The following is a 22,579-nucleotide window of genomic DNA, read 5'->3' as shown; positions in this document are numbered from 1 at the left end:
TGAGTATGGGCTCGGCACACCCAGAGTCCCGAGCTGGATATCATCATTCTTCTCTTTCTTGGTGATTTCGTTCTACTTCTCTCTCTCTGTCTGGGTCCTAGGGTAAATTATTATTTTTTTTTTTTTTTGGCTGGTGCAGCATAAGCCTCAGGCTTCCTTGCACCATATGGCTAATAATAATAATAATAATAATAATAATATCACTAACAAATAATCACAGTATGATGCTGCAACAGGATCTGGAAAAAATTGGCAAATGGGCTGAGAAATGTCAACTGAAGTTTAACATTGACAAATGCAAAGTACTGCATATGAGTAGTAGTAACCCAGAGAAATGTACCAACTAGGTGGTGTTACACTCAAAGTAGTGGTGAATGAAAGAGACCTGGGGGTAATTGTGCAGTCAGATATGAAGTTTTCTGAGCAGTGCAGACAGGCTACCAGAGTAGATTATGGCGGTCTGTCAATGACATACAGGAATTTTTCAAGTGGGGATAAGGAGATGATTATCCCCTTGTATAAGGCAATGGTCAGGCCACACCTTGAGTACTGCGTACAGGTATGGAAGGCTCATTTTAGGAAAGATGTAGAGTTGCTATAATGAGTGCAGAGAAGGGGAACAGAGGGGTGCTCTTACAAAGAAAGGCTTAAGTTTTGCAAATTGTAGCTTCTGGAGACTAGGCACCTGCAAGGCAATCTGAACACTGAGGTGTATAAGGTCTTGAATGGATTGAGCAGGCTCAATGCAGATGGGATTCTTCCTCTTGCTCAGATTACAAACCAAGGGGACATAACGAATTGAGAAAAAACAGTTGTAGAATAGATGTGTGGAAGTTTGCCTTTAGCCAGCAGGTAGTTGATTGCTGGAACAAACTTCCATCTGTCATAGAAGTTGACAGCTTAAATAAATTCAAGGCAGAACTAGACAAATTTTGGAACGAATGGATCAGTGAAATGGGAAGTGTTTTTTTTTTTTTTTTTTTTGGCTGATGCTGTATAAGCTTGCTTTTTTGCATCATATGCCTCTACTAATGCTAATTAGTGATATAAAGAATATAATTATCTTCCACTTTAGTGCAGTGCTTATTCACTTAATCCACTCTGTGCTTATTCACTATATCACTGTAATTTGTGATCATCCCCCGCAGAGTTGAGCCCTGTTTCTCCAGAATAATGCTTCATTCCAAACAGCTTGGGAGGAGTTATCCATTAGTAAGGGTTTGGGTAGCAGCAATCCAGAGATTTTTGTGTGCTTGAGAGGCCCCTTTGAAAAGAAACTTTAATGCTCTTCAATCTGATTTTTTAGTCAACTGTAATTTACAGTGCATGCCTTCAAATAGCTGTTCATTGATTTAAATTTACTTTTAACTGATACTGTAATTAACAAGAAAATGGCTGTATTGCTGGCCAATTGGAAATGCTGTAAGGCATTTCCAATTTATGGCAAGGAGAAATTTTGAGAGTGTCTGTCTGTTTATTGCTCTAAAAGTTAATTTTGAGCTTCCCCCCCCGCCAAGTAACTTGGTTTGTTAATTTTTCTGTAGCCGTTTGTACTGAAACTAGTTTTCTGTGTCCATGGCTGTAAACACTACAGTCATTCATTGCTATAAAGGGGAAAATATACCAAAACAGTCAGTGTGCGTGTGTGTGCATGTGTGCGTGTGTGCCATTTCTTACATACACTTACATTCTCCCACCTGGTGTTGTTATGGAAAAGAGAGGGAGAGCCAGAGTAGGGTTTCTAATTAATCAAAGTTTGTTGAAGCATTATGCAAAATTCTCTTTAGGAATTGTGATGTGCATGATAGGGAGTTGTTTTTGGCTGCACATTGTGCAGTAACATTGCTCAGAAATGCTATTTTCAGTTTAGTTTTGTTTCCCAGTCACTGCTGGTTTACTTGTTGTCTATAAGTGTTTTGTGTTCACATGATTGAATTTAGTTTATCGTGTAGGCCGTTTCAGTTTTTTTTAAAAATGGCATCAAAATGATATCAAGTGAGTCACCTATTGTTAATAACACGAAGAAGGTTAAAGACTATCAGAAAAGTTTGTCACTAGAAACTAAACTGCACATTCTAAAATGACTGGATTCAGGAGAGCACCGACTAAGCTGTGCAAACAGTCTTGAAATGTAGCAAGATATCAACTCCTTTAAGTGCAATCAAATTAAATCAGTCTAGACCTTCAATCATAACTGAGATGGAATGATTGTGAAATTTGTTCGTAGAGAATACACAGCATTCATTTCCATGAATTCAGTGATTATTCAAGAGAAGGCAATTAGTTTATATGAAGATTTTAAGAAAAAAAATTGCTCAAAGGATCCAGCGTGCTGAACCTTTTAATGACAGTAAAGGCTGGTTTGATAGGTTCTGTAATATGCATAAGATTTCTACCTGGGGGAAGCAGCCGGTGCTGATGTGGAGGGGGCCAAAAAATTTAAGAAGGCACTTTTGGATATTATTGAAGAAAGAGGTTACATCCCTCAACAGGTGTTTAATGTTGATGAATGTGGTCTGTTTTGGAAGAGAATGCCAAAGAGAACTTTTATTGTCAAGGAAAAAACATCCATGATTGGATTTAAAATGTCAAAAGGTAGAACAACAGTGATGCTGGGTAGGAATACTACTTCAACTTCAAGTTGAAGCCTTGTTAATGTACCATTCAGAAAACCCAAGTGTATTTATTAAATCAAAGTTGTCAGTCATATTCTTTTGGGAACAAGAGTAGCCTTTGCAGGCGAAGTTTTTACTGCTCATGGAAATAGAGAAGTTTTTCTGTTTTATTAGGTTAAATTGGCATATTAACTTCTTTTCTAGAGTAGCTTTATATTCCTAGTTACGATACTTAGTTTAAAGTTTAACTTAGATAGAGATTTTGTTGGTTATTACTTAGTATCGGTAAGGGTATCCAATCCACGTGTTACAAGTTTTGCGGCTCCGCTGAACGAGACGTTTTTTAGCTATATTTACCTGCTTTATTGACCAATTGTTCTATTAAATTATTTTCTGTAAGTAGCTTATAGACCTAGTCAAGATCCTTAGTTTATTCTGAATTGAGACAGCGAGATTTTGGAAGTTAATTTAATACTTAAGTGTCCGTAGATTTACCGTTTGTAACTTGCCGCCATTGTTATACGATACAACGTTATAACCCGAACTAGATAGCGTTAGCTTAGTACAGTATAGTATATTATATAATATTGTCAATTAAATTGTACTTTTTAACTAAATACATATAACGACTTAGATTTTTCAAACATAACATAATTAATTAATAATAATTTAATTAATTAATAATAACATAATTAATTAATAATTAATAAAAACGTAAGTTATATAAACGGAACTCGTAGATAATACTCGATACTGAAAAATATATATAGATATATAGTGTTATAACTGTTTTGGGATACAAGTGTAGGGTTATAATTTTGTACTGAAACTGAAATTTTATTGAAATTAAATCGAAATCATGACAGACAAGAGCAGCAAAGCAAGAGGCTCAAGCTAATGGGAGTGCTGTGGCTTAGGGGAGAACTGAGGGGGCAGTTGCCATCTGAATCACAACCTTTTAAAATGCACTGCTTGCTTGATGTTTGGAGCAGTCGGGTACAGGACATGATATTGCCAGGGAGGATGTCTTTGTGTGTGCCCTGATTTATCAGTGGTGCTGGGAAATCAGGCGTCAACTCATCGTTATGGGCTTATATATATGAGAGCTTGAAGGACAGGGAGGATGCCCTCGAAGGATCTAAAGTGAGGGCCCATCAAGCTCTCAGCTGCCCACATCAATGCCAGAGCTTGCACTTGGTCAGCACGCAACACAGCAGCAACCCCTAAGGCAGAATGCACTGGTCCCACAGGAACTAGTAGTTGTTCGTGACTCTGTTGTCAGGGAAACAGGGAACGTGCTTTATAAAAAGGATAGATGGAACAGGACCAGGGTATGTCTGCCAGGAGCAAAGGTTGATGATGTTGTAAAGCGGATATCATCTTTTAAGGGCAAAAAGGTGGTATAGTTGTACACGTTGGCAATAATGATATTAAGAGTTGGAGACCGGCAGAATTTCTTAACAAGTACAGGTCACTGTTGAAAAAAAGCGTGAATTAGGGCTGAATTTGAAAGTGTCTGCAATTCTGACCAGACACAATAGGAGGGAGTATATAATGAGACCTTGTCGATCAATTCGGCCCTGGAAAGATTGTGCAAGGCTCAAGGGGTAGAATTTTTCTCAGCCTGGTCTGTACTTGTTAACAGGAGTGACTACTTCTACAGGTATGGGATACACTTAAATAGAATGGGTGCAAGAATATTTGCTGATGCTGTCGAGGCAGTCTTAGGTGGGTCGGAAAACTGCTAGCTTGGGGGGATACAAGGACTAATAGATTAACAGTAGCCACTGGCAGACGTAAAAGTGATTCTTGCACTGCTTCTATTGGAATGAGCAGAAGCCTAGAAAACAAGATGCAGGATATTTCAGAGACTGCTGGGAATCATTGCGGTACAAGTAAACACATGGGTTGTGTTAGGGTAGCTAAGAATAGGAACAGGTGCATGTATACTTGTGTGTACACCAATGCTAGGAGTTTGGTAAATAAATTTGATGAATTTGAGGTATTCCTCAAAGCATCAAAGGCGGATATCAGAGACGTGGTGTCACGCAGATATAAGGAATGCAGAACTGGAATTTGGGGAGTACAAAATCTACAGAAGGGATAGATAGGATACGAAGGGAGGAGGGGTTATGCTATTAGCTAAGAAACACAAAATCCTAGAAAGTAAAGGCAGTTGACATCGCTGGACAGTGCAGTGTCGAGTCAGTTTGGTGTGACATAAGCATTGGAAGATCAAAATTGAGAGTAGGAGTGTGCTATAGGCCTAATGACTCTGATGAGCATAATAAGAAACTGTACAGGGAAATAGAGTGGGCCAGTAAATCAGAGCGTCTCATAATGGGGAATTTTAATTTTCCAGATATGGACTGGAATTTGTGGGTTTGAGCATGCTCAAACTATTCAAAGTTTTATACACCTATATGAGATCACCTCACCGGTGCCTCCAGACACTGTAATTTGCAAAACTTAAGCCTTTCTTCGTAAGAGCAACCCTTTGTTCTACTCACAAATCTTGTTGCCCTTCTCTGTACTCGTTCCAGCAGCTCTACATCCTTCTTGAAATGGAGGCCTCCAGACCTGTATACAGTACTCAAGGTGTGGCCTGACCATTCTCTTATACAAGGGAATAATATCCTCCTTATCCATGCTAGAAAAATTCCTGTATATCATTGACAAGACACCATGAGCTACTCTTGTAGCCCTTCTGCACTGCTCAGAGAACTTCATATCTGCCTGCACTGTAACCCCCAGGTCCTTTTCATTCTCTACCACTGTCAGTGTAGTACCACAGAGTAGATACATTGCTCTGGGGTTGCTGTTTCCCATATGTAGTACTTTACATTTGTCAATGTTAAACTTCATTTGCTACCTCTCAGCCCATCTGCTCAACCTTTCCAGATCCTGTTGCAGCATAGCATCACTAGTGTCCTTAACAACCCTGCCTACCTTTGTATCATCTACAAATTTGGATATTAAGCTTGATATACCATCATCAATATCATTTATAAATACAGAAAACAATAATGGACCCAACACTGAACCCTGAGGGACTCCACTAATTATATTAGTCCACGATGAGCAGTGTCCATTGATTACCACTCTGTCCTCTCCCACTCAACCATCCCTTTATCCATAGTAGCCTCCAATGCCACACTGCTCCAATTTGTGCAGCAGTCTTCCATGTGCAACAGAATCAAAAGCCTTTCTCAGATCCAAATATATATCAAAGTTATTTCCTGCATCCAGTTCTTTTGTGACTGCATCATAGTATCCAATCAAATTGGTCAGGCAAGACTTTTCCTTAACAAAACCATGCTGTGTCCGAGCTATAACTGAAGTCTTGTCTAGATGACCCTGCAGTGCTTCTGTAACCAGGGCCTCCATTAATTTTCCTGGAACAGAAGTTATACTCACAGGTCTATAATTACTTGTGTCAGCCTTTGATCCTTCATTGTGAATTGGGGTCACATTTGCACATCTGCAGTCCACGGGTACCTCCCCTGAGTCCAAGGAAACTTTCATAATTATGGCAAAGGGTTTGTTTCCTTCTTTTGCTGCCTCCTTTAATATAACTGGATGGATCCCATACAAACCAGGTGCCTTTCTTGTGTTTATCTTCAACAATTTCTCCTCCACTTTATTCTCAGTTATTACAAGATTATCTAGCTTACTGCCAGAGTTGAATACAACTCTGGCATTCCCCTCGCTGAATAACTCCTCATGTGTGAATGTCGATGCAAAATATTCATTTAGGTTGTTAGCTACCTGAGCTGGATCATCAACAGTTGAACCATTGATATCAAGTGGACCAATCTGATTCATCCCCATCCTTCTAGAGTTTACATAAGTAAAGAACTCTTTTCTGTTTTTCTTTGCATCCTTTGCCAAAGATTTCTCGTAATCTGCCATCGCTTGCTTAACCTCCTTTGTAACTTGGTTACAGATCAGCTTATATTTATCATAGGCTTCTGTGTCACATGTTAATTTATATGTATCCCATGCATTTTTCTTCTCTGCCATATGTCTCATTAGTTCATCTGCCATCCATTTAGGCCTAAACCTTGAACAATATTTCTTAGTTGGTATGTAAAGCGTAGTAGCTTCCATGACAAGTTCCCTGAATGCTTCCCATTTTGAACTTGCTGTTTGTAACATCATCAGTTGGTCCCACTGTATAGAATTTAAATACTGTTTCAGACCATCATAGTTGCCTTTATGAAAGCAAAAACCCTTCCCTTTACCCCTGATGGTAGTTACCTCTTTGAGTAAATCTCACTTCAGCACACTGTGTTCACTGCCACCTAATGTTTCCTTTATCTGCAGATTCTTAATGCATGAAGAATCACTACTGATAATCAGATCAAGAATATTACTCCCTCTAGTTGCCTCCCGAACATGCTGATGTAGAAAACAATTATCCTATAAATCCACAAAAGCCTTGTTGGTGTGTGAGCGACCAACCCACAAATTCCAGTCAATATCTGGGAAATGAAAATCCCCCATTATAAGACTCTTTGATTTACTGGGCAACTCTATTTCCCTGTACAGTTACTTATTATACTCATCAGAGTCATTAGGCCTATAGCACACTCCTACTCTCAATTTTGATCTTCCGATGCTTATGTCACACCAAACTGACTCAACACTGCACTGTCCAGCGATGTTACTGGCTTCATTTCTTTGGATTTTATGTGTTTCTTAACTAATAGCATAGCCCCTCCTTCCTTCCTATCCTGTCTATCCTTTCTGTACACATTGTACTCCTCAAATTCCAGTTCTGCATTCCTTATATCTGTGTGACACCACGTCTCTGTTATCCCAACAATATCTGCCTTTGATGTTTTGAGCAATACCCCAAATTCATCAAATTTATTTATCAAACTCCTAGCATTGGTGTACATGCAAATATACATGCACCTGTTCCTATTCTTAGCTACCCTAACACAACCCATATGCCTTTACTAATGCTAATGCGGAAATCTAATAAGTAGGCTTTGGTCACTCACTAGAAGTATTTTACAAACATGGTTTTCAGATTATTTTTGTCCAACAGGTGAACAATATTGTGCAGCAAACATCATTTCCAATAAAACTCTTTTGACGTTAAATAATGCTCCAAGACATCCCTCTTCTCTTGGTGATTATAGTGACAATATAAATGTTGTTTTTATGCCCCCAAAGTACCACATCTCTCTCTTCCAACCAATGGACCAGGAAATGATATCAGCTTTCAAGGCCTATTACATCAGGACTTTCTCTCAGGCTATTAAGGCTATGAATGAGGGGGAGAATGCACCAAGCCTTAATGAATTTTGGAAAGCATACAATATTAAACATGCCATTGATAATGTTGTTGCTGGTTGGCAGATAGTACAAGGAAAGTCAATGAATAGAGTGCGGAGAAAGCCTTTGAAAGACTGTTGAAGACTTCCATGGCTTTGATATCAAAAGGTTAAAAACAACAACATATTAAAGTTGTCAAGGACGTTTGGGTTGGATGATATAGAATCTGAAGCCCAGAGTTCATCAAAAACCAGAAAGATGGCTTAAATAATGGAGAACTTGTGGAAATGGTTGCAGAACAACAGGAAGCCCATGAAAACTGTTAGAAGGAAATAGAAAAGGAAGAACTTGAGCCCCAAGATGATGGCCACTAAAGGCATGGCTGAATCATTCCAAAAGCTAAATGAATGCCTTTCTTACTTCAGAGATTCCTCTATGTATGTAGAATGGTGGAAAATGCTATGAGCTGTTAAAGGACGATCTATAGCAATAAGAAGAAAGCCACACTACAGTTCTCACTGGATTCCACCTTCAATCTATCACGCCACATTTAGTGGTTTTGAGCGATCTGAAAATTAGCAGTATCACAAGCTGTAAAGGCGCCTCCATAGCCAGGTGGGAAGGTGCAGCAGTGCATAGCACAAGCTTCTTGATTAGACCGGAGTTCGAGCCCGTCACCACCAAATACGGAGGATGCAGAAAGGTGAAGGGAATGACCACCGCATATTCCCGGAGCAATATTGCCTTAGTTGCTAATGCTCCTAAAAACCAAATAACAAACAACAACTAACAAGCTGTAATTATAAAAAATGTAGATATAATATATAAAATTCCCATAATTTTTAAAGTTGGTTTCTTAAATTTTGTTGAAAACTCATATTTTTATTTATTGCAAAATTTATATATTTAAAGGTTTAAATATTTCTGTTTAATATTTAACATTATTGCATAACATTATTTAACATTATTGCCTAGAGAAATGCAGTAATGTGTGGTGGATCTTCAAAAAGATGATCTTCTAAGAGCTATTCAAGGTGAAAATATTTTAACTTTGTAAGACACCACTCACTGTTGAGGCTGACAACATTGTTGAAGGTGTTGGAGGCACCATAGGAGGTGAAGCTGAAGCAGGATTGGCCAACAGAAGTTTTCTTCTAGCAAATAAATCAGAAGCAAATTGTAGGATTCCAAGGTGTGAGGCAAATTCTACTAAATGTTTTTTGTTGCCAGGTGAAAAGGTGTTTATACTATCTTAGGGATTTTGGGGATTTCCATAGGTCAGTGTAAAAAGGGCAGTGATAGAGCAGGTGGTTCCAGTCTTCAAGTTGGAGACAAAGGCAAAAATCGGTATTGCTTATTCTGAACTGAAAGAGCAGATTTAAAAGAGCCATGTCCAGTTATGATAATGTGTAGAGATTTGTAGAGAACCATAGGGAAATTTTCTTGTTGGCAGTAAAGGAGACATCTGGTATAAATTTGTACGTAGTTCTGCCTTTAGGGGTTGTATCCCAACAATCTTGCCAAATTTTAATTAAATCAGACCAAATCCGGGTTTTTTCAGCTTTGGTGTCTGCAACGACATCATTCTGTATTCCGTAGAATTCCATGGAGGTTTGATGCTTTTGAAAGTAACAGAAGGCATGGAGTAAAATGTGCAAGTCTAGAGGTAATACTCTAGCTATGACCTGCAGGGCATTGGTTGAGACAGTCCTGCAGGAACTGAGCATTGTAAGGATCACGGATCTTTGCAAGGAGTTTTGATTTCAGTTTGACGTTCTTAATTCTGTCATACCAAACCAGAGCAGCACAGACTGTAACAGGTATGAATACTGCCTTGTAATATAAGAGAAAACTCTGTGTCCAAGCCCCCAGTCAGTTCTCGTAATCCGAACAATAGCCATAGTAAATTTCTTGATTTTATCTATTAGGTGGTTTACATGGAAAGTAAAATTGAGTCTATCATCAGTGATTACACCAAGATACTTTAAGTGCTTGACATATGATATTTGCGTGTTAGCAATTTTCAAGATAGGAGGACAATGAATGTTTAGTTGACCTTTAATGGATGGAGAAATTAAGTTTGTTGGCAGTTGCCCATTTGATGAGATTCTTTAAGACCGGAGAGGCTCTTTCTTGAATTCGTTGCTGAGAAGACAATGACAAGGTCATTGGCATATGCAAATGGAATAACAAAATAAGAAAAAATTGAATTTGTTGCCTGACAAGACAATGACAAGATCATTGGCATATGCAAATGGAGTAACAAAATCAAAATGTTTGGTTAGCCATATATTCAGTGTAATGTTCTGGGGTTGCATTACAGAACAGAGCCCTGAGGACATCCTCTATTGACAGTTCATGTTATGCTGCAGGTTTTTGAAGTAACCTGTATAGATCTGTGATCAAAATAGGCTCAGACAACTGAGAGGAGTACGAGTTCTTTGGAACATCTCGTACTCTCTTTTGACTCCCTCTGGTGGGTGCTCTCCCACCAGAGGGAGTCAAAAGCACCTTCAAAGTCTATGAAACTGGCCATTTCATATTTTGATGTGGAATTTTGGATTTAATTTTTTAACAAGAATTGCATCGTCACTGGACTTTCCCTTAATGAATCCATACTGGTGAGATGAAAAGATGTCTTGAGCTTGGAAGAGATCATAGATTCTTGGTGCAAGTAGTTGTTCATGGAGTTTTCCCAAATTCGGTAGGAGAGAAATGGGGCAGAAGGCTCTGGGGTCTGATGTGAGCTTGTTGGGTTTTTTAGTAGTTTGACTAGCATATTCTTCTAGAGACGGGGTTAAAGTACCACGGAGAAGACATTTGTTGAAGAGATTTAACAGGATGTTAGGATAAGTTTCTCCAAACTTCTTAATGACAGCATTCTCCAGCAAGTCAGGTCCAGGATATTTTTGGACATTGATTTTATTTAAAGCTGTTTGAAGCTCTTGTTGAGTAAACAGGCCAGTATCCACAGTAGAGGAGTATTGAAGATTGACGGTTTTTGTTATGGATTGAGTGGAAGAGTCTTGACTGATCATCTTGAGGGGAAATGTTTATCCGGAATTATTGTGACAGTATCAGGCCAGGTTGTGGTTTCAGAGTCGTTAGTTAGTATGCAGTTTTAGATATCATTGGTTGGCACTTTATCTCTGCTAACTTTATAGAGTGCTTTCCCCCAGTCTTGGAAGGTTTGCACAAGTGAAGCTAATTTTAAAAGGAACTGACAAACTGTAAAATGAAACAGGATCATACTGCCCCATTTATTGATTTTATAGGCGCGCCTTTGAGAGGTTATGGTGGGAGGGCATCATTGCTCGAATTAGAGTTACAGAATGTTCTGTGAAGTTATATTCTGTTCTCAGAAATTATTTCCATAGTAGGAAAGTTATTGTGAAGATCGTATACTAAAGTTGAGAAAGAAGTACAAAGAGATTGTCCTCAGGGTTTGGTTATTGGTCCATTTTCGTGGAACGTCATTCTTGACGAGGTTTTGATTCAGCAGATGGAAGGTATTAAAATGGTTGCATATGCTGATGATTTTACAATCCTTGTTTTTGGCAATTCTCATTCTGAGATAGAAGAGATTTTAAACAAATTAGAAAGCCAGAGTAGGCTCTACAAATTGCAGATATCCCAAAATAAAACTGTCCAAATGTTATTAAAAGGGCGATTAAGTATGCATAGGGCACCTACTGTAAGGCTTCTGGGTAATCCAGTTCGATATCATCATCATCAGCCATTTTCAATCCACTGCAGAATGAAGGCCTCTCCAGCAACTTTCCAGTTCCTTCTGTTTTGAGCACTGGACATCCATTTACTACCCACAAACTCATGAATTTCATCTATCCATCTCCGCCTTTGTCTTCCAGGTTTTCTTCTAGCTCCTCTTGGATACCATTCTGTTATTTTCTTAGTCCATCTGTCATCATGTCTTCGAGCTATGTGTCCTGCCCAAGACCATTTTAGTTCTTTAGTTTTGATAAGAATGTCCTTTACTTGAGTTTGTTGCCTAATCCATGTGTTTCTCTTCTTATCTAACAGTCTGATTCCCAATATGATTCGTTCCATTCTTCGCTGTGTAGTTCTCAGCTTCTCTTCCATTCTTTTGGTGAGTGCCCAAGTTTCACTTCCATAAGTCATGGTGGGGAGTATACATTGGTTCATTATCAGTTCGTTCGATATGTTAGTCACAAAATATCTGGGTTTGATTTTAGAAGAATGGCTGTTCTTCACAGAGCACGTCAAGTACTTGAAGATTAGGACATTATATGCTAAGCTCTGGAGGATTGTGAGGAAGGATTGGGGCATAAAAGACCACACCTTGAATTTAATATATGAGTGCTTGTTTGTTCCGATTGTGACTTATGCCTCTGGAGCCTGGGTGCATTGTATAGAAAACATTATACAAAAGTACTTATTGCAGGCATAGAGAGGGAGAGGAGACTGAAGACTGGGGGGAGAAAGACAGAAGAAATGGAGTCAATAGAGAAGACGACCCCCATTAAAGTCAATGGGGCATGCCCATGCCCCACCAGGAGAAAATCAGGGTTGTTGAGTAGGGGAGGGGGAAAGAAAGATGGGTCCAGCAAGAGCACCGGCACTGATTGCCATTATGGCTGGCATATGCAGAAAGCTCTGCGGTCTCACTGGGCTGGTTGGAATTCAGCTGAGTAGAAAGTCACTCGTGAGGCTGTGACCCGTCCGGAGCAGGTCCATATCTGGTGTGCACTTTCGTGGGTCAGGTCCAGTTCGTGTGATCCTCTTATCATGGGTTTATTATTATTATTTTTATTTATTTTTTTATTTTTTTGCTGTCACAGGATTCATTTCATGGTTGTTGCTGTTGCGGTGGTGGATGTGCCTTCTTGTGAAGAGGTCTTGCGCATATTGAGTGAAGGCACTATAGGTATCCTTTTCAGTTAGTATCAGATATTCCTGGTCTCGTAGCATTATTTGGGTGGTGGTTATAAATCGGTAGCGGAGATCCTCGTACAGTGGGCAGTCGTACATCAAGTGCTCCTATGTCTCGCGTAGACCGCAGTGGCATAGGGGAATGTCACTCAATCCGAATCCATGGAGTTTTCCTCTTATAGCGCCATGGCCGGTCAACAGGTAGGTTATGAGAAGTCCAGGAGAAAGCCAAGGTGGATAGTTTGGGTACACTAGTTGGATATCAGGAATAAATTTTTTAGTGATTTCACCTTTGGTTGATGTCTGCCAGCGGTTTTGCCAGCTCTGGTTGAGATGTGCGAGGAGACGTTTGCGTTCCACATTGTGGTCAGTTTCAGGGTCCACAGTGAAGTTCACGTGGTTAACCTCCCATCCCTTGGAGAGTTGATATGTTAGGCCGCGGAAGACTATTTCCAGGTCTAGGGGAAAGAGTCCCTGTCGGGGCCTGGAGAGCGTGTGTGCTTATAGTATTGCAAGCTCTTGTTATTGTAAGTAATGTATACCGCTGCATGGTTTCCAGTTTTCTTCTGTTGACGGCTGTGGTAGCGTTCCGGTACCACATGCATGAGGTATAAGGTGTATTTAGTGTCAGATGGCACCAGGAGTTTCCCCCCATGTCCACGTAGTTTTCATCGTGGGTGTACCAGTTCACTGGAAATGCCAGAGATTTAAAAGTGTATGGATATTGTATATGTGTAGTGCCGTGTACCATTGTTCATCTGGTCGTTTAGCCGCTGGACCCCTGCTGAGGCCCAATGTTGCCTCACCTTCGCCCCGTGGAGGCAGACCAGGAACCCAGTAGACTTAAGTTACTCTCGCAGGTCCTGCCACCTAATTTCCTGAGATTTCAGTGGCTAGGAAGGACCTAAAAAAAAAAAAAAAAAAAAAGTAAATAAATAAAGAAATAAAATAATAATAAAAGAAGATAAATAGATAAAATAATAAGAAAGATTTTAAAAAAAATGATATTGCATGCATATATGCATGTATACCAGCACATATATGTACACACAACGGGCATACATGTGCCAACGTCAATCGTGGGGTTGACGTCACGAGTTGGGTGCATATATACACACATGCACATATGTACATACAACGTGCATACACATACCAACATCAATCATGGGGTTTACGGCGCTTGAGTTGGGCCAGAACGTGTGTGGAGATATTTTGGATGTATTTAAATTTAGGTGTGTGGGGTTTCGCTAGTGTGAAGATAGAGAGGGGGGAGGCTGAAGACTGGGGGGAAAAGACAACTATGGAGCCAATAGGGAAGAGAGCCCCAAGTTTCAGTGTGGCATGCAATGAGGGGGGGCGACGAGAGAATCGTCTCCCCGGGGGGAGTAGGGTTTAAAGGTGAAGGGGGATAGGGTGCCCTCTTGAGGCTGCTGTGAGGCTTTGGGAGCTAGGCTGCAGTTGTTTGTTGTCTCTATTCTTGTCCACTTGATTCATATAGGGACACTCATGAGGCAATCCCTGTCCCCCCCTTTTTTTTTCATTGATTCTCTTTTCTTCTTTTTTCCTTCTTTTCTTTATTCCTTTCTTTTCCATTCATTTTCTTTTCCAGGAGTTGTCTCTGTCTTATGCGATTTATGTTACTATACTATCAGTCTTGATGTATGGCAATTAACACCCTTCTCCTTGTGAAGAGGTCCTGTGCATACTGGGAGAGCGTGCGGTACTCCTCTTCCATGTCAATGAAGTGATGTTCAAGTCCTTTGGGGAGGTAATGGATTTTCGTGATGAGGGTGCATCTGAGGTCTTCGTATTGTGGGCAGTCGTAAAGCAGGTTGTCCCAGCTTTCGACCTCCCCGCACGTGCAATTTGGGTCATCGACGAGGCAGAAGCTGAACAGTTTCTGGTTGAAGGTTCCATGTCCTGTGAGTAACGAGGTCAGGTGCAAGCCCGGGAAGAACCATCCCGGTTGCCTTGGGTATATTTTGTTCAGTTCTGGAAAGAATTTACGAGTGATCTCGCCCTCTGTCGTCTGTCCATCTTTGTTGCCACTCCTGAAGGAGGTAAATAAATAAATTTTCTGTTTATACTCCGGGACGACCAAACGGTCAGAAGAGTTCACAAGATAGACAGAATACAAGAAACAGCACCGTATTCAGTAGTCACGGGCTTGAACCCCGGTCACTCAAGGCACGTGTACTTATGCACCCGCGTGCCTGACCACTAGGCTATGGCATCATAGGTCTGTAGCCATTCTCTTTCCGTTTTTTGACTGCTTACTGGGTTGATTGTGAAGTCCTGATGATTTGCGGCCACTCCCTTTGAGTGCAGGTAGAGCAGTCCTGCTTTCACAGCTTCTAAATCCAGGGGTAGCACTCCAGCAAGCACCTGCAGTGCAGGTGTGCTTACCGTGCGGCAAGCTCGTGTGGTTGTCAATAGGATGGTCCTATGTGTCATATCCAGGATTTTCTTATTGGTTACCAGTGACGTTTTGGTGTACCATACTGCAGCTGCGTAGATTATTGCTGGGATGAAGGTTGACTTATAGCATTAGGGTTCGTTTTTTCAGTCCCCAATCCTTCCTCGTAATCCTAGCCACTAGGGCTGAGTATCTTCTTATTTTCATTCTTATGTGTTTCAGGTGAGGTATGAAGGATAGGTTATTATCTAAGATAACTCCTAAGTACTTCATTTGCTTGGTGAGTTTGATGGTCAGGCCATTTATTTTTATTTGGGGCGGACGCTGTACCTGAAGAGTTCCTTTCAGCAAGATGGATATGGTTTTCGTCAGTGCAATTTTTAGCTGGTTTTTTGTGGCCCAGTATTGTAATTTCTGCATTGCCTGATTACTGATGTTTTCCAGTTGGACTCTGGAATCTTCCTCAATAGTAACAATGAGATTGTCCGCAAAGGCCTGGGCCTCAGCCAGCCCCAAGTCCTGGCACAGGAAATCGTCCAAGACCATGTTCCAAATGAGAGGACCCAAGACAGACCCCTGTGGACATCCCCTATGTATGTTTCTTGTGATTTTTTGATAATTTGTATTTATTTCCACTCTTCTGCCTGAAAAGTAGTCTTCCATTGCTTTGTATAAGTTGATTGGTACTGCAGCTTCTCTCAGTCTGTTCAGGATGCTCGGCCACCAAAGTGAGTCGAACGCCCTGGCAAAATCGACTGAAATGACCAATAGATATTTTTTCCTGCACTCTTGTGCTTTCCTAAGCAGATCTCCATGGGCATCCACCATAGAGGATCCTGGCTTAAAGCCAAACTGATTTTTAGCTGCCAGGCCTGCCCTTTCGTAGTGGTTCTGTATCCGCATGTGGAGCAGCCTCTCGTATAATTTACTGACTACTGAGAGCAGAGCGATGGGTCTGTATGATGATGGACATTCTGGGTTCTTAGTAGGATTTTTCAGAATTAGCTTGGTGTTTGCAGTTTTCCATGCCGCAGGGAATTTCCCTGTTTCCAAACATCTGTTGTAGAGGGTGAGTAGGTTTTGTGGGGCAATTTCTACTATTTTTTTCAGTATCTCCGGTTCGATCATATCAAGTCCCGAGCATTTGCGGTTTTTGATCCTGGTAGCAGCCGCGCCGAGTTCCTCATGGGTGAAGGGGGACTCGAGTGCAGGGGTGATATATTTTTCATTTTCTTCGCAGATCTTATGTTGTTCTTGCAGAGTTAGGGTCGTGGGTTCCTTGAAAATTGTGTCGAGTATATTACCCATTCATTGCTCCCATTGGTTGTATAGTCTCCTTGCGAGGTCCTGGTGGTGCTGATCACCTCCCCCATGGGCAGTTTGTTTGTAGTCACCTTGTAAACTACACCCCAGGGGTCAGTTCTTCCTGTCGTGGATACTAGACTCTCTCAGGAACGCTTCTTGCTTTTCTGTATCGCGTCCGTATAGTGATTTCTGACTTCTTGATAGCGCTGTCTTAAAGCCTCCACTTCATGTGCAGGCCAAGTCCTACGGGCTCTCTGGAAATCTTTCCTAGCTTTTTGCATCTGGCGTCGAAGCACGGCTATTTCTGGGGTCCACCAAGGAACAGCACCAGGTTTTGGGTTTTTTCTTTTGATTGTTCGATCGCTAATGGTTTGTATTAGGTCTGTAGTCCCCCTCAGCAGGTCATCCGGGTCATTTTGTGGGTTTATACTGGCTGGGTTGCTTTCTGTGGCTGTGATGAGCAGGTTTTTGAATGACATCCAGTCTGCTTTAGCAACTGCATATCTGTTTTTCTGTTGGTTTGTTAGTGTTACTGTTGTCAGTTGATTATTTTAAAGGTGATTGCACGGTGGTCTGAGGTAGTCCATGCCTCCTCCACCTTCCAGTCAGTCACAAATCCCGCCAAGTTCCTAGTAGCTAGGGATACATCGATCGTAGCCTCCCAGAGGGTGTTGCAACAGGTTGGCAAGTGGTGAGGTTGATTTAGCACTGTCAGCTGTGATCCTGCCAAGTAATCCTCAAGGAGTTGACCATTTGGGGTTCCACGCCAGCCAGGGGTAGTATTGTGCCATGTCGGGGATCGACAGTTCACGTCAGCTTCTATGATGATTTTTTGGTTTGGTAGGATGTCCTGCAGGCATTGAAGATAGTCGATTGCAAAATCTATCTGTTGTCCTGGTCTACAATAGGGTGCCACAATGTACAGGTTCCCTAAAGCTGTATTTAGCTGGGCACAGGCAGCCCGCTCCGTGCAGAACTGCGTGATTTTAGTCACTGTGATATTGTTCCTTACCAGGACAGCAGCCCATGGGGTGTCTTCAACTGTGTGTATCACTTTGTAGGTGAGTGGGTAGCCTACAACCCATTTCCCATGCGAGTATGGCTCCTGTAATATGATGACATCCACGTTTTCCTCTTCAGCTTTAACCTGGATCTGGTCGGCTACTGCTCTAGCCCTCTGCGCATTTATTTGAATTATTTTTAGTATATTTGTGTTGTAAGCTTTAATTTTCGTCCCCATAGTTAATCCTACTTTGGTATAAACTCTTGGCTCGTTGGTACGTGGGACACATGGGGTCTCTCAGTGAAAGCTTGTACTCTAGCTTTAAGTTTTTACAGTTTACGCAGGTAGGTCCCACATCTTTGTGGGGACAGACATTATGTTCATGGCCTTTTTCTGAGCAGTGGCCGCATGTTGGGGTGGTTTGTACACACGTATGCGTGGTCTGACCGAACTTGCAGCAGCGGTAGCACTTCGAAACGACCACACGTTCATGATATCAGTAGCAGCCCCATTCTATAAACACCCTTGTTTGGTTCTTCAGGGTTTGCCAGGCTTCCGGGGTTAGTTCTACTACCCAGTTTTTGTTTATTCCATCCCTCGCTTTAATGGAGTATTTGGGCATTGCTATCTCTTGTGGATTTTTGTTAGGGATTTTACCCTGTAGGTTTCTATGGTAGAGTTAGTACGCTAATTGGTTCGGTGTGATGTCTTTATCTACGTCGTATATTATTATGGCTGGGCGTTTTCTTTTGGGTGGTTCAGCTGTTAGACCCAAAGTGGCTACTTTAGGGTTTTGTATTATTCCTAGCATCTCTTTCTTTGTCTCGGTTTCTATTACCAGTCCTATGCTCCTCATCTTGCGTATTCCTCTGATTTGGGTTTGTTTGAGGTCTTCCTTCATGGTGCTTATTAGTTTTGCCTTAATTTCTTCACTTGTTCTTATTTCCTCGACATTTTTGGGCCTTAGTATTACCAGGTTTGGCGTTGGGAGGAGTGTCTTTTTCTTTGGCTGTTCATTTTTTGGCATCTGTGTCACAGTTAATGGATTACTCAGTACACTTGCATAGGTAGGGATGCATTGTTGCATTTGTTGTGTGACCCTACATTCCTGGTAGGCCTCCAGTTTGGCTGCATTTCTTTCTGCCTCACTGCGAACCTTGTGGAAGACCGTCTCCAGCTTGGTCGATATTCCTACAATATCAGCCCTAAGGGCAGCTGAGATTCTACTTGCGGAGTCTTTCAGTTTGTTTTCAAACTCCACCCAGAGGGCTAAAACCTAGTCCAGTACCGTTCCATCCGGCAATCTGGGGTGTATGGTAGGCTGAGGCTGCTTACTTAATTCTTCGCTGTTCTCTGGTTGGGGGGGTCCTCATTGTTTTGCTGGTCTTTCGATTCGCTTTGCGATCTTGTCTCCATTCCCGTACTCGGGGCGACATATTTCTTGTATTTCTTTTTTGAAGTTTGTTGTGGCTGTGCTCCATCGTCGTGATCATTCTTCTCTATGTTTTGCAAATCATCATTTGCTCTAGGATAGGTTGTTGCCTTCTTCGTTGGTGTTCATCTTCTGGCTGAAGTTCAGTCAATTTCTGACTATGGGTAATCATTTTGTCGGATTTTAAGAATCAGTTTCATATTTGCAACTTTCCAGTCATCAGGGAAGGTGCTAGTGTGTAGGCAGAGATTGAGAAGGTGCAGCAATAGCTCCGGGGAAAGCTCCACAATCTTCTTCACAATCTCAGGCTCAAACAAGTCAGGCCCCGGAATTTTTTCCCTTTGATAAGAGCTGCTACGGCTAGGAGTTCTTCCTGTGTGAACTGCGGTTCAACTTGTCCAGTCCAATAGGTTTCATTTTCTCTGCAGATCTCATGCTGCTCAGTTGTTGGATTAATGTTTGGATGAAAAACGTTGTTTAAGATGTTTGAGACTGAGTCCCTCCAGGTGGTGGTTAGGTTTCCCTGTGGGGTTTCCGTAGCGGTGTTCACTTCCCCCCTGGGGAGTTTGTTTGTGGTGATTTTGTACACCACCCCCCAGGAGTCAGAATTTCCCGTGTAAGAGACAAGTCGCTCCCAGGATTGCTGCTTTGATTTCTTTATTCTTTCCGTATACGCGTTTCTTGCTGTTCGATATACTTGTTTAAGTTCTTCGACCTCCACATCAGGCCAAGATCTTCTCGCCCTTTGGAACGCTTTTCGTTTGGCTTGTACCTCCTTTCTCATCCTTCGAAGCTCCTCATTCCACCAGGGCACTGCTCCCGGAGAAGGTTTTTTCCTTTTAATTGTGGCATTGCAGACTTGTGTTAATAGGGTGGTAATCTCTTTTTGAAGAAGGTTTGGATTTTGAGTTTGCCTGAGTTTCTGCTGCTGTTTTCCCACCATTTCCAGCAGGGCACCCCTAAAGGTGTCCCAGTTTGTTTTTTCTATTGCATATCTATGTTGCATTACTCTGGAAATTGGTTGTCTATTACGGTTTTTTGTGATCCTGAATGTAATGGCTCGGTGGTCCGAGGTCGTCCAATCATCTTGGACCTTCCAGTAGGAGATATAGCTGGCTGTGTTTCTTGTAGCAAGAGAAATGTCAATGGTGGCCTCCCAAAGGGTGCTGCTGAAAGTGGGGAGGTTGTTTGGCTGATTGAGAATTCCGAAATGGAGTTACCCAGGTAGTTCTCCAGTCTTTGGCCGTTTCTTGCTCCTCGACGGTCTGGTGTTGTGCTGTACCACGCGGAAGACCTGCAGTTTACATCTGCCCCAACGATAATTCTCCCTCCAGGAAGAGTGTTTAGTACACTTTGAAGGTATCTTATAGCCCTGATAATATCTTCGCCTGGACGGCAATATAGGGCGAGGACGTAAAAGTTTCCAAGCGCTGTAATAATGTGGGCACATACGGCCCAGGCTGTGCAAAGTTGGGTTATCTTTGTGGCTGTGATGTCAGGGTTTCTTACAGCTATTGCTGCCCAGGGGGTTTCTCCTTCCACCTGGATGACTTTGTAGGTCAGGGGATAGCCTCTGACCTGGTTCTTATGGGTGTACGGCTCTTGCAGGATAATTACATCCGTGTTGTCCTCGTCTGCCCGAATCCCGATTTGGCCGACCACAGCCCGGGCCCGCTGCGCGTTAATTTGCATTATTTTTACCTCTTCGGAGTTAAATTTTTTAAGGTGTCTCCCCATAATCGATCCTTTGTTGGTGCTGACCCTTGGCTTTTATATATGTTGGACATATTCTGTCTCTGATGGAATGTGCTGAATCCATTTTGAAACTTTTACAGTTCACACAAATAGGATCTTTGGTTTTGTTAGGACAGCTGTTAAATTCGTGGCCTTTTTCAGCACAATGGCCGCACGTTGGCACTGTCTGGATACAATGTGTGAGGTGTGGCCGAACCTGCAACACTTGAAGCATTTAGGCACAGCCACGTGTTCGCGAAAGTGGTGGCTGCCCCAGTTTATGTATACCCTTGCTTGATTGTTAAGGACCTTCCAGGCGATTGGGTTGAGTTGAACAATCCAGTTTTTGCCTTCCTCCTCCTTTGACTTTTTTTGAGTATTTAGGTGTGATTAAGGCATCTGCCTCTAAGTGTGGGAAGTACTCCTGCAAGTTCCTACAGTATAGTTCCTCAGTGAGTTGCTGTGGGGTCAGGTTGTCACTGAGATCAAAAATGATGATAGAGGGCCCCAACTTTTTTGGCGCCTCGGCCTTTAGACCCATTGTCATTATTTTTGCATTGGTCATAATTTTGTTAGCTTCTTTTTTAGTTTCCGTTTCGATCACTATGCCTGTATTTCTAGTTTTTCTTATTGCTTTTATTTTCGTAGTTTTGAGATCATCTTTCAACTCTGTCATTATTTTGGTCTTGATTTGTTCACTTGTATGTGATTCTTTGGAGTTAATGGGTCTGATAACCACCAGATTCTGCTGTTTTATCAGGGTTCTCTTTCTTATATGCTGAGGGTTTTGTCGACTGGTCTGTGGTGGATGCCCTTGGATGAAGGCACCCAGTTTAGGGGTTGGAAGGTTCTTAAGTACAGCACCGGCATAAGAGGGCACTGTAGATGATTCAGGTTCTGTGGTTGGGCCCAGTTCCCGCTCGGGTGAAAGCTGCGGAAGCTTAGCGCAGATGTTTAAGGCCTTTTCCAGTATTGTAGACCTTGTCTTGATTTCTTCATTGACAGCTTTTAGTTTCTCATTCTCGATTAGAAGAGCTGTTGTGATTGTTTCTAGGCTTGTCCAAAGCTCCTGGACATAGTTTCCAGTGGCTTTGGTGAATCTTATGCAGTATTGGTTGAGGAGCGCCACCAAGTTCCTGTGCAAGACTGAGATGATCTGATGGAAGGAGGTGGTGTCTCCCTCATTAAGGAGGCCAGCCAGAACAGGTGGTGCAGGAATGGTAAGCATACTGGATGGAGGGATCCCAGATAAGACCACTTGGTCCAGAGCAGACGGTAGTTGTGTAGCCAAGAAGTCTGCTGGGGCAGTTTGAAGTGGCAGAGCTGATGAAGTTTGGTGAGCACCTGAGGAGATTCGCATCTCAGGAGCAGCAGCTACAGGAGTGTTTGGAGCTGCAGGTAAGGCTGCAGTTGAGGTGGAGTTTGGCATCGATTCGAGGATGGAGGCAGCTATTGGTGTAGAGATTCTTTGGTCCAAGGTGGAAGCTGAGTAATTATGGTCTATGAGAGGTGATATACAAATATTATTCATCTGTGCAGGAAGAGGAGTGCAGAGGAAAAGCTCTGGACCTTCCCTTGAACTTCTTTCTCTTGGAGGAGAATTTGCCAGGTACTCTAAGAAGCAGTGAATTAGAAGTCTCCGATTCGTCTCTCTCAGACGTGCTAACCTCATCCTGTGAACTTTCAGCATTTTCATTATTTTCAACCATCTTACTCTGCTGGGATGAAATATTTAAGTTCAGGGGGTGAATGGTTCTACTGAATTTTAGTCAAATCTCCAGAAATGGCTAGTGAAGAATTTAAATACTTAACTGAAAAGAATAGTTTCCAACTCTTGTCGGTAGGGGGCGCTGAAAGAGATGGGAATAAATTTGCAT

Source organism: Mastigoproctus giganteus, chromosome 12, assembly GCF_048544385.1.
Source record: "Mastigoproctus giganteus isolate SK-2022 chromosome 12, ASM4854438v1, whole genome shotgun sequence".
Lineage (NCBI taxonomy): Eukaryota > Metazoa > Arthropoda > Arachnida > Uropygi > Thelyphonidae > Mastigoproctus > Mastigoproctus giganteus.
This window is presented reverse-complemented; position numbering follows the sequence as displayed.